Genomic DNA, 12,778 nt, shown 5'->3' with positions numbered 1-12,778 from the left:
ATCGTGAGTACTTACCCTCTTGCCTTTGAAACTGGTGCTGAGCTTAGATAGGGGAAGACCTGTTCTTTCTAAAAATAGCGGCTCAGCACTAGGGCAGAGAATATCCCAGGATTTCTCTGCCATTGGGAGAGGCTCTATTACTTCATCCCCAAGCTAGCTTTGAGTTTAGATAGGGAAAGATCTGCTCTTTCTAATAATAGCAGCTCAGGGCTAGGGTAAGGAATCCCAGGATTTTTCTACCATTGGGGGAAGTTAACTCAGCAGCTGAAGGAAAAAGGAAGGAAAGAACATCTACATGATTTCACAAGTTGACTGTTTGTGTTTGTAACTTCAACAAGCTGTGCCAAGTCTGCCAAGGACTTTGAGAAATAAATATTCTGTTTGATGTTCAAATCTGGAGTGGCCTCAGTTGCTGGGAATCCTAAGCTTCTAAGTAAGGCACCCGCAGTTCACCCAGATAAAGAGAGAAGCACATCTTAGTTTTAACTTTATAGTGTCTGGGTGTGATGGCACAAGACTTCATATCTCATTCTGTGACTGTACCTCGAGAAGTCTAACTTGAACATGGTGGTCCACGCCTTAGTTACCTCAAGGTTGGATTCCTGCAATGCACTACGTGGGGCTGCCTTTGAAGACGGCCCGGAAACTGCAGTTAGTAAAAGGTCAGCGGCTAGGTTATTAAGTGGAGCAAATTACAGGGAGAGGTCAACCCCCTTGTTTAAACAGCTCCACTGGCTGCTGATAAGTTTCCGGTCTCAATTCAAGGTGAAGGTTACCACCTATAAAACCCTATACAGTTCGCGACCTGCCTATCTTCATGATCCCATCTTCCCCTACGAACCTGCGTGATCTCTAAGATCTTCTGGGGAAGCTCTCCTCTCATTTCCACCTCCATCACAAGCACAGCTGGTGGGAACGAGGGAGAAGGCCTTCTCAGTGGTGGTCCCCCAGCTCTGGAATTCTCTCCCCAGGGAGATCAGGCTGGCACCCACCTTGTCCATCTCTCACAAAGATATAAAAACATGGATGTTCCATTGTGCTTTTGGTCAGACGGTTCCTCAGAAAATGTTGGCCTCCAGCTATAATCCTGCACTTGAATTCTGTCCCCTGCCCAGAGATATAGTGTTCCACCACATACTGTGCTTTATACCCAATTTTGTTATCTAGTTCTTGCACTTTATCTATCAGCCCTTTCCTCACAACTGTTTGCTTTGGCTCCCCCACCACCACCACCTTGCCTGAGCCCATAATTGTTTTGCTATTTCAGATTACTGGTTGTTTTTTATAGTGTGTTATGCTATTTTTGTATGTTTTTATTTTGTTTTATGTTGCTGTTTTATTAATTTTAATGTGTTATTTTAACTTTGTTCATCAGGATTGTCCCCATGTAAGCTGCCCGAGTTCCTTCAGGGAGATGGAGGTGCGGTACAAAAATAAAGTTGTTGCTGTTGTTGTTGTTGTTGTTGTTGTTGTTGTTGTTGTTATGTGGTGCCCCTGGTGGCACAGTGGGTTAAACCCCTGTGCAGGCAGGACTGAAGACCGAAAGGTTGCAGGTTCGAATCCGAGGAGAGGCGGATGAGCTCCCTCTATCAGCTCCAGCTCCTCATGCGGGGACATGAGAGAAGCCTCCCACAAGGATGGTAAAAACATCAAATCATCTGGGCGTCCCCTGGGCAACGTCCTTGCAGACGGCCAATTCTCTCACAACAGGAGCGGTTGCTCCTGACACGACAAATATATATATATATATATATATATATATATATATATATATATATATGACACTTCTTATCTGAAAATATCTGGTGTTTACATTTTACATGCATTGGGCATTTAATGTAGGAAAAGAGTTTTAGGTGTTCATCTCTCATCCCTCCCAGGACTAAAAACTCCTCTTTCAAACACTGGAGAACCACAATCAGAGTAAAAAAAAACCACACAGCTATTTATGAAACAACATTCGGATTCTGAATAAGGCAACCTTATTCATTAGAAATATTATTAACTGAGATGGACAAAAAAAGATAGTTAATCTTCCAGATCTACATACAGAATGTCTATGAATGTGTGCACATAGGATGCTTGCCATAGATGCAGGCGAAATGTCAGGAGAAATGCCTCTAGAACATGGCCATATAGCCCGAAAAAACCCACAAGAACCATGTGTGCACATTGTGGATGTGGTTTAATAAAAAGAATTCTGTTTCTTTTTTTTGTAATGTTTAATATGTACATGTTTGAGCAATGTTTTGGGTAACTGGGACAGTATAAGGAACATATTGCTTTACTGATTATCTCAGTATGCAATAGCAGAGGTTTGTTAGACACCTAATTAATGTGCCATTTGTAAGAGGTTGCAGCTCTCAATAAAATGAAATAAATAAGTAAACTAGTCTGCTAATTGGTAGTAACGAGCCAGTAAAACCCATGTGGGATTACAAGCAACAGAAACCCTGCAAAAGCTCCCTGGGCAATTCAATAAATAATATTCAAGTCACAAAACTCATTCTTTTAGCTCACATCACTGGCTGTCCCTCCAAGCTTGCCTCCAGTGGCAAACCTGATTGATTTTGCTACCTTGATGTCAGGTGTGATGGCTACCTGGCTGCACAACACTAGCAGCACTAACAATAAAACAGGCAGGAATATTTACCAATTGCTTCTTCACCTGGAGACCCCCCTCCCACTCTATAGATCATTTATGCGGGAAATGTAGTCCTCCAGGTGTTTCTGGACTGTGGCTCCCATGGGTAAGCAGCTCCAATGGTGAAGAACTGTGGGACTCGAATGTGTCACAGCTCTGTTTACACAGTGTATGAGATTACAAAATAGAGTTGAATCAACTGGGAAATATCTGGCTTGTTTTTAGTCAGGTTGCAAAGATTTCTGACTCCCACTTGTTCACCAGTAGTGAAATTACTGAACAAAAGCTTGGGATAACCAGGTGTGAATTATAGGGTCAAAAGCATTGAGCTATGTTCAGTTCTAATAAGACAGAATGAATTACTGGGACTTATTATTCTATATGTTGTTGAAGGCTTTCATGACTGGAATCACTGGGTTGCTGTAAGTTTTTTTGGGCTGTACGGCCATGTGCAGAAGTATTATCTCCTGATGTTTCGGCTGTATCTATGGCAGGCATCCTCAGAGGTTGTGACTATTATTCTATAGTTTTGTGTTTTATGTTTATTATGTTTTGGAACCAAGGCTCATACTCCTTTCAGGAAGGGGAATCCCACCAATGATCTAGGGTGCATCCAGACCACTCACAAAATGCGTGAGCTCCCACGTTTTTATATTGGGCGTTCAAATGACACCTCAGGTAAAAGCAGGAAAACCCTGCTTTATCATGAATTAATCAGATAGTGTTGCAGTAGAGTCTGATAGCAATGCTGCAACTGGTAGTGAGCGTACTGGAAGAGGGAAGAGGAGTGCTCAAGAGTTAGATGAGGAGCAACAGAGGAAGAGGATCCAGGAGATACTTATGTCACCCACGGATGAAGATTCCTTCGAGGGGTTTTCTGAGAGTGAAATGAGTGAGGAGGAGGAAGGAGATACAGTGGATGGGAATAGAGAAACTAAGAGGGTTACTTGGGAGCAGGAATCAGAAGAGGAGCGACAGAGAAAGAAGATTCGGGATATACTTACTGCTCCCACAGAAGAGGAGGATTTCATGGGTTTCTCTGGGAATGATGGGTCTGGGAGTGATGGGGATGAAGATGAATCACTGGATTGGACTAAGGTGCAAGAGGTTCGGGATGTGTGTACTCAACCAATATCTAGTGACACATTTGCGGGGTTTTTTGATGGTGGGGATTGGCAATTGGGAGATACTGGGGATTCTTGGACAGAACTAAGTCTTGACAAGAGGTGGAGGAGTTGGAGAGATGGGTGTCGACGCTCAGGTGAAGAAGCTAAGCCAGTTGTAAGTGATGATGATGGGGGGGGGGGGAGGGCAGCTCATCAGATGATGATTTGTAAGATAAAAGTAGGCACTGAAATGATAGATCTTTGCAGTAGGCAAAGTGTTGGTTTCGTGCCTTGGGTCTTGTCGCTGCCGCTTTCGTGTTGGGCTTGGGTCCAGGATCTGCAGGTTGCTGTTTACCTTCGTGTTACAACTCGGCTTGGATTCCCATGAGTGCGGATTTCCCCTTTCCTTGACTTCAGACTGCTTTTGATGACGATGCTGCCTCCTGGACTGCCTCCTGATGGACGCTGACTCCTGATGGATTCGCCTTTCTGCCCCATGATTTGCCCCACTGCACACTCATCCATGTGATGAGGTCCTTGGTGCATATTCCATGATCATTCAATGGTACCTGTGTCAGGGGGAGGGGATTACATTATGTGATAAAGCAGAATCACTATTCCTGAAATGTCAAGAAGCAGCAAATTTTCAGAAGAGACCCATGGCTTTTCAATATTTTTTTCAACTTATATTACAATTTCTTATCAATCATTTGTCAAGGAACTGGCAAAAAAAATGGAGGAATGACAAGCAGCACAACAATCGGTTAAAGAAGTTACTTGTTTTCAGCACATTAAAATGCTCATTTCAAAAACATCAATGAATAGTTTTGAGTGAGTAATAATTTCCCAAGCTCTTTCCATGACCACTACAGGCAACTTAGGACCCTTTCACACACTACTAGATCCCGAGAGGAACTGGGATATTATATCCCAGTTCTTCCCAGGATTTAATCCCCATGCCCATCCTAAACCCTGGGCTTTTTCAGAGGTTGATCTGGTAGGACATTGAACCAGCCCCCAGACTCCCATTTAGCCCCTAAATTTGCCTGAGGGGACTGGCTTCTATCTCAGGCCCCTTTGTCAAAAGCTCCTGGTGTATCAATATGACATATTGGGATGTTCGGAAGAGGAAGGAGGGAAATTCTTTCCTCTCCCAACTTCCTGACGTGTCATTTTGATGCACTAGGAGCTTTCAACAGAGGAGCTTAAGCATGCAGCCAGGCTCCTCAGATAAGTTCTGGGGCTAAATACTGAACTGGGAGAGGAGGGTGGGGTGCCATCCTGCTCCTTTGGGCTCAGGAGCCTGAAGATCCAGGATTGCTACATTAAGGTCTGGATCTTTCCAGGTGTTTAATTAATCCGGAATAAACTGGAAAATCCCAGTTTACTCTGGATTAATTCGGGTTTACCTGAGGCATCATTTGGATGCTTTAGGTAAACCTGAGACAGGTCGTGGGTTGTCAACCTGTCTGGAAGGGCCCAAAGAAAAGCCTCTACAATGCATGAGATCAAATTGCGTGCACCAGAAATGCCTCTAAACTCTGATCTCAGCCCCACTTTTGTAATTCCAAGCAGGCGGCAGGAATCAGATTTTTCTGAATTTATTCTGTTTCGGTGGGGGCACAATCCAGGACAGAGTTCTTTCAAGCAGGTCTGCAAATGTTTACATGGCTACCCTTTCAAAAAGGCTGATTTGAGGAACTGCACAGGGAAGAAGAGAGGAGAATTCCATTGTCTTACTGATAACTCTTTTGTGATTAGTTGCATTCAAGTTGCCACAATGCTAATGCTCCCTCTCCTTCTCACCACCATAATTATCATTGTCACCATCAGTCAATTGTAATTCAGATTAATAAATCACAATCATTCAGATTATAGAAAGGAATGAATGTTGGCAGAAAGATATCCTTGAACCAAAGAGTAAAATGTTCTGCAGGAGCAATGCACTGTTATTCCAAGAGCAAGTCACCACCTCTCATTTCATTGTGGTAAACAGCAGGTGTTATTTATAAACTAACTAATGGAAGCAACTGCAGCTATTTCGTTATTTCAATGAGCTCTTAAAGAATTGTTGGTAAGAAGATGTCATGCACCACATAAAGTTAGCATGGGGAGGAGGAACTGGATGCTTTGCAGAAAAAAAATGCAGTCATTTCACTTTTGGTTTCACTGCCTGAATATCAAGCAATATCTGGGGAGTGGGGTGAACTCCTGTCTGTCTGTTCCAGCTTCCCATGCAGGGGTGTAAGAGAAGCCTCCCATGGGATGGTAAAACATATGAGCGTCCTTGGGGCAATGTCCTTGCAGGTGGTCAATTCTCTCACACCAGAAGTGACTTGTAGTTTCTTACTCCTGATCCCTAATCCATCTAAAACACGGACATGTGCTTTTCACCTTAAGAACAGACAAGCATCCCGAGCTCTGAGGATTACCTGGGAAGGAATCCCACTGGAGCATTGCAGCACACCCAAATACCTGGGAGTTACTCTGGGCCGTGCTCTGACCTACAAGAAGCACTGCCTGAATATCAAGCAAAAAGTGGGCTCTAGAAACAATACCATACAAAAGCTGACTTGCACAACCTGGGGATCACAACTAGATACAGTGAAGACATCTGCCCTTGCGCTATGCTACTCTGCTGCTGAGTATGCATGCCCAGTGTGGAACACATCTCACCACACTAAAACAGTGGATGTGGCTCTTAATGAGACATGCCGCATTATCACGGGGTGTCTGCGCCCTACACCACTGGAGAAATTGCACTGCTTAGCCGGTATTGCACCATCTGACATCCGCCGGGAAGTAGCAACCTATAGTGAAAGGATCAAGGCAGTGACATCTCCGCGTCATCCCCTGTTTGGGTATTAGCCAGCACATCAACAACTTTAATCAAGAAATAGTTTTCTAAGATCTACAGAGACACTCACTGGAACACCACAGCAAGCAAGAGTCTAAAAGTGGAAGGCTCAAACCCAGAACCTCAATTAATGGCTGATACCAAATGAGAGACTCCCCCCTGGGCACACAGAAAACTGGGCGACTTGGAAGGCGCTGAACAGACTGCTCTCTGGCACCACGAGATGCAGAGCCAACCTTAAGAAATGGGGCTACAAAGTGGAATCCATGACATGCGAGTGCGGAGAAGAGCAAACCACTGACCACCTGCTGCAATGCACCCTGAGCCCTGCCACATGCACAATGGAGGACCTTCTTGCAGAAGCACTCCAAGTGGCCAGATACTGGTCAAAGGACATTTAATCAACTACCAAGCTTGCAAACTTTGTCTTTTGTTTGTCTGTTTCTTTCTTAAAAATGCAATATAACTGTTTGGTTTGCTCTTGACATGATAAATAAAGAAATAAATAAACTTGTGGTTTTTCAAACTAGTGAACAAAATGGACTTGACGTACACTGATTCTTGCTTATACAATGATCCCATTTTTTAAAATGGGACAACAAGACCAGATTGGGTAGCAAACTGTTGTTACATTTATTATTTCAATCGATGACATTGCTTGGGTTATCTTTTGAATTAGGAAATAGGGATTTAATTTATTCTCATTTCTAATAAATATTTATCCAATTCAAAAATTTCATCACAGCTGGGAATGCAAAGAACTTGAGATGCTTCAGGACATTATCACAAGTAGCACATTATCACAACAGGCATCTGGAGCTCCCAAGTGCTTGCTTACCACAACCTGACATTATTGTTATATCACTCCACAACACATGCCACTCAACTCTTGTCACTTGGACTTCACTTGGTACAGCCCCCTGGATTTTAAAGGACATTTGCAGTTATGCCAGTAGTGACACCATGATAAATGTGAACAACAGGTACAAGACCAGAAGTCCTGTTTATGGCATTCTAACTACCCACCAGGATACCAGGCTATTTATTTATTTATCTATCATATTTATAGGCAGCTTTACACATAGGCAACGCATGAGGAGCTGTAGCTGATAGAGGGAGCTCATCCGCCTCTCCCCGGATTCGAACCTGCGACCTGTTGGTCTTCAGTCCTGCTGGCACAGGGCTTTAACCCACTGTGCCACCGGTGGTTTTAATAATGGATGTACTGTTTTTAACTGCTTTAATGTTAAAGCAGTTAAAAACAGTACATCCATTATTAAAACCACACCACCCACAATCGTAATCCGGTGCCATTCTAATAGTCATTGCACATATTCCACATCCTTCTATTGCACTTCTCTGAAGGCTGGATCTAAAAAGCCCTGTTGTTACTCTCTACCTGAAGGCCAGGAAGAAGGGGGATGATCTATTATCACTAGGAAGGAAATTCCACAGCCGAGGGGCCGCCACTGAGAAGACTCTGTCTCTTTATGAGACAGGGGACTCAGGGCGGATTACAGTGTACTAGGGCTGGGCGGTTTCATTTCGTTAATTCGTAATTCGTTAAAAATTCGTTATTTTTTGATAACGAAGCGATAACGAACCATTCTGGAGCAACTTAAAAATGAAAAGAATTTTTAAATTCGTTTCGTAAATGCTTCGGATTCGTTATGTATTCGTTTCGTTATCGGTTTGAGGTTGTTTCGTTATTATTTCCGCATGTCTGGGGCAAGTTTTATAGTTGTTTTTTGTTTAATTAGTGAAAAAAAAATATAATATCACACCAACAGTCAACAACAGAGGGAGAGGGAAGCTTCAGAAGTTCCCCCTGTCCCATTTGGAGGTTTTTTAGCATATTGCGCGGTCGCGTCCACCATTAACGAATCGATTCGTTATTGTTTCGTATTTGTTTCGTTAATGTTTCGTAATTTTTTTAACATTTACGAAATTTCGTAAATATCGAACTTTTTAAAAGAAAAATTTCGGAATTCTTTTAAATATTGAAACGCAAAACCCCCCAAAAAACGAATCGATTTTAGAAACAAATTTTTCCATGGTTGCCCAGGCCTACAGTGTACACATATAAGGTAAACATTCAATGCCAATTTTTGACATACAAACATATACAGACGTACACAGAGGCTATTTAACTTTTTCTGGCCGCCAGGGGAGCTGTCGCTTTCATCGTCCATCTGCGACGCTGATGAAGCACTTCTGCATTCCCGCATGCTTCCCCGCTGGAATGCTTTGCTGGAGTCTTCTTTATGGCCTCATAAATCAGTTAATTCAGCCTCCCCACACTTTAAGGTGGTACCTAATTTTCCTACTTGACAGATGCAACTGTCTTTCGGGTTGCAAAGGTCGACAACAGGCTACACATAATTGGTTGGAAACCCACTCCAACCCGGGCTGGCTTCGAACTCATGACCTTTTGGTCAGAGTGATCTTAATGCAGCTGACACTCAGCAGCGCCACAATCCTGGTGCTCTATTGAACTTTGACTAGATCTAAATCTATGGATCCTGAACTTGATGGCAAAGCTGAGGTAGCATCCCTACCTGGCCTACCCCTCAGCTAGTTAGGGCGAAACCCCCGGATCCCCAGGGAACCTAATCCGGGCAACCTCAAAGGAAAATGTATTGGAGAAGTCCCTCTCAGGGTATCTGAGACCCAACTCTCCCCATTCCTAGGCCATCAGAATTTCCCTCACCTCAACAAACTGAACCTTAGGTGAGTGTTGTTGGGGTTCAGCCTGAGTTTGAACTTGAACCTGATTCTCTGTTTGTTCCTCCTGATGCTAATGAAAGTATATTTACTGATGCTAGTGGAAATGTACCTTTTGATGCCAATGCTCCTGAAATTAGTGAGGAAGAAACTGCTGTAGGTTTGGAAAATGCCAATGTTCCTGAAATTAGTGAGGAAGGAACTTCTGTAGATTTGGAAAATGAAAGTACCAGTGTTAATGAGAATGTTTCAGAGGGAGACCTTGAACTTTCCCTCCCTTCTGCACCTGTTAACTGTAATGACAACAGAAGGGGCCAAATTTGGGAAGACAGAAGTAAATCACTCAGTTTGCGTCGATCCTCCCGAATTCAAGAATTAAAAACATTGGCTTCAAAACAGAAGGGCGGTTCACGGAACCCATTCTTGAGCTTTAATTGCAATACGCCGAGCTGATTGTCTCAGTTCAGGCATCGTTTCAGAATTGATGAAGACCTTGGCAGTTCTCTCGGTTCCCTGGCCATAGTTTGGGAAGATTTCTAGGATATCAAGTACGGTTAGTGGATTGCTAACAGATTCCAGTATTTCCCAGTGAGGCTTTTGGTTTTGCTTTGTCCATTTAAATTCATGTTTGCTGATTTTGCTGTGGCTTTTGACTTGCATTTTTCCTTTATTTTGTAACCATTTTTCTTCAATAAAAAAGGATTGTTTTTCACAGCCAAGTGTGGTGGATAGTTATCTTAGGGCCTCGTTCCCTGCTCTGGATTGCAACAAATGTTTTAGTTAATGGCCTTCACCCCTGAAGGGGGTGCCTTGGGCGTATACCAAATTTTAGCTTTTCTTAACTCTTTACCGACACTTGGGTCCAAACTGAATAAGGGGGCAGGCCAGTGCCAAAGGCCTGGCTCCACCCCCTTTAAAATAGTTCCACCGGAACTCATTGTTCTCTCTTCGGGTGAAGAGGCAAATTGTTCCACCAGCCCAGCTGTGCCAGCCTGGTAAAGCTCCTTCCCTATCCATGCATACTTGCCAGAAATCTGAGTCAAACATCTGGGGAACTTGACCATCAGCAAGACTTAGATGTCTGGACTCCATTACTGTAAGATAGCATCCCATTGCAAGCATTGCTCTCTAAAACTGTGCTCCTGATGCCCTTCTGCTTAATTTAACTAATTGCCAGCTCTTCTCTATAACTAACCATTACATCACACACTGACTAGTGACTCAAGGAAGGAACTATATGGTTACCATTCTATTAAACCATAGTGGTATCTTACAACAGAAAAACAACTATATGCTTAGTTTGCAGAGAAACTGCACATATTTGTATATTCTGCATGAGCGTACCTTAATGTTGTCATGAAGGTTGGTAGCAAAGCCCGGTGCTAAGGTGTTGCTGTCTCCTACACATATTTATTTAGCTGAAAATGTGAGGGAACATCTGGAAAATACACCTGCCTTGGTACTTTTTTGTCAATTCATTCAGAAGCATCAGTTTGTGTTCATTGTTTCAGTTCCCGCAATTGCCGCCGAGCTCAAATGCTAAGCACACTCCTGAATGTCATGTATGCCCCTTTGATTAAGGTGTGAAGCTGCCCAAGTCTATCAAACAGAGGATTATGGCTTCTGTGAAGTCTCAATTGTAATAGAATCATAAAATACCAAGGAAATTCTCACAAGCTCTCATACAAGGCTTATAAATTTTGCAGCAACCTGTTAAAGGGAAAACAAAAAGAAAATATGCCTATCCTTCCCTGACTGCAACTTATATTTATATTGAAAACTGTCATTTGTTTGGGGGGAAAATAATGTAAGTCCTAGACAGAACAACTTATACTTCTCCCACATTCATTCAGATATAAAACTAACCAAATTAGTTTGGCAAATAGGGCAAACAATTCCTCAAGCACTTGACATTATCTCTGCTAGTAAAAAGACAACAAATGCACATAACAATATGTGTTTCTTTCATTATCACCCAGTTCTGCCCCTTCAGATGGTTCCTGTAGTCAACATGTTGGTTAGGCTAGCCATGCACACAAGAGAGAAGATATTTTTAGATGTGATAGATCTACATTCTGACAAAAAAATGCTAGATGAGAAAGGATGATATGAATTTAAAAAATCACAATACAAACGTATACTCGTTTAATGATGGAGTGGTTGAATTCTAGGATTATACAAGTGTTCTATTCTTAAATCTGAAGATTTGGGTGAGTGCCCAAGAATGGGGTCTACAGGAGGTTCAAATGTACTTTATCCACTTCTTTTTCCTTCACTTGTCTGAAGTGCACTTTGAGGTGCAGGACAAGAAATTGTTGCAACCCAGAGCAGGAAACGAGACCCTAAGATAACAAACCACCACACTTGACTGTGGGAAAAACAATCCCTTTTTATTGATGAAAATGGTACAAAATAGAGGAAAATGCAAAATCAAAAAGCCACAGTAAAAATCAGCAATCACAAATATCCATGAACTAGATCAAAAACCAAAAGCAACACTGTAAAATCCTGGAACCTGTTAGCAATCCACTAACCGTACTTGGAGCACTAGAAGCCTCTTGGGATGAAGGCCACAGGAAACGGTAATACCTCAGTCTAAAACAATGCCTGATCTAAAGAGTCAACCCGGCGAGAGGCACTTAAAGCCGAGGAAACTGTTTCGTGACACGCCTCCAGGCTTTGAAGCCCTTGTTTCTTTTTCTTTTAATCTGCTTGACCTTCAAAGACTCTGCGATTCACTCCTGTTTCTCCAAATCTGTCCTCTTCTATCCTCATTAAGGATCCTAAGTGTTAGCCTCTCTGGAGAGCTATCACCGCTTGACCCTGAAACATTCTCAGGAGAATGTGTACTTTCACTTTCCAAGCCTTCCAAGCCTGCAGGAGTTTCTTCTACACTGACCTCAGAATCAACATTTTCATTAGAATCAGGAAGCACATTTTTAGTAGCATCAGGAAATACAATCATAGAAGCAGGTTCAGGTTCACACCCAGGCTGAACCCCAACAGAAATGTCGCTTCTGGTGTGAGAAAATTGGCTGTCTGCAAGGTTGTTGCCCAGGGGACACCTGGATGTTTTTATGTTTTTACCATTCTTGTGGGAGGCTTCTCTCATGTACCCCATATGGGGAGCTGGAGCTGACAGGGGGAGCTCAACCTGCTCTCCCTGGATTTGAACCACTGACCTATGGGTCAGCAGTCCTGGCAGCACAAGGGTTTAACTCATTGCACCAGTGGGGGCTCATAATAATAATAATAATAATAATAATAATAATAATAATATGCTATTTAATGGAACCACCAAAGTCAATAAATCAATTGAATAAAGACGCACAAATAAATGAAATGTGTATCTCCTGAAAATTTACATATGTGTGTATGCATACATGCTGCATAGATATGGATTTTCTTGTATTTGGGGCATACATTTCTGTACTGTCACGCACTGGG

The sequence above is a fragment of the Anolis sagrei genome, chromosome 8 (assembly GCF_037176765.1).
Source record: "Anolis sagrei isolate rAnoSag1 chromosome 8, rAnoSag1.mat, whole genome shotgun sequence".
Classification (NCBI taxonomy): domain Eukaryota; kingdom Metazoa; phylum Chordata; class Lepidosauria; order Squamata; family Dactyloidae; genus Anolis; species Anolis sagrei.
This window is presented reverse-complemented; position numbering follows the sequence as displayed.